Below are 600 nucleotides of genomic sequence, written 5' to 3' on the forward strand. Positions count from 1 at the left end.
TTGACACAAAGATTAACTTGAGGTTAAAAGAACTGGGTGATACTATCATCAAGGGTAACAATGAGACGGATAAGAATCGGCACATGGCTATAAGTATTATATGCCACCATCTCATTGAGGGTCTAAAAGATCATTACCTCACCATGGAGAATCCACTAGACCTTTGGACCGCTTTACAGCGTAGATATGATTACCAGAAAACGGTGCTATTACCAAAGGCTAGACATGAGTGGAAGTATCTCAGATTCATGGACTATAAGTCTGTGGATGAATACAATTCAGTATTGTTTAAGAAAGGCTCAATGATGAGATTATGTGGTGAGGAAGTAACCGAGAAAGAGTTGCTTGATAAAACATTCTCCACGTTCCATTCGACGGTCGTGTTGCTGCAACAGCAGTATAGAGAGAGAGGCTTCGCCTCATACACTGATCTGATCTCATGCCTGCTCCTGGCCGAGGCTAATAATGAACTCCTGATGAAAAACAGTGAAATGAGACCCATCGGAACATCAACATTACCAGAAGCCAATGAGGCTCAAAAGAAAGATCCCAAAGAATGCAACCACGTTCATGATAATAAGAAGTCACACGGCAAAGGCC

This window comes from Brassica oleracea, chromosome C7, assembly GCF_000695525.1.
Source record: "Brassica oleracea var. oleracea cultivar TO1000 chromosome C7, BOL, whole genome shotgun sequence".
NCBI lineage: Eukaryota > Viridiplantae > Streptophyta > Magnoliopsida > Brassicales > Brassicaceae > Brassica > Brassica oleracea.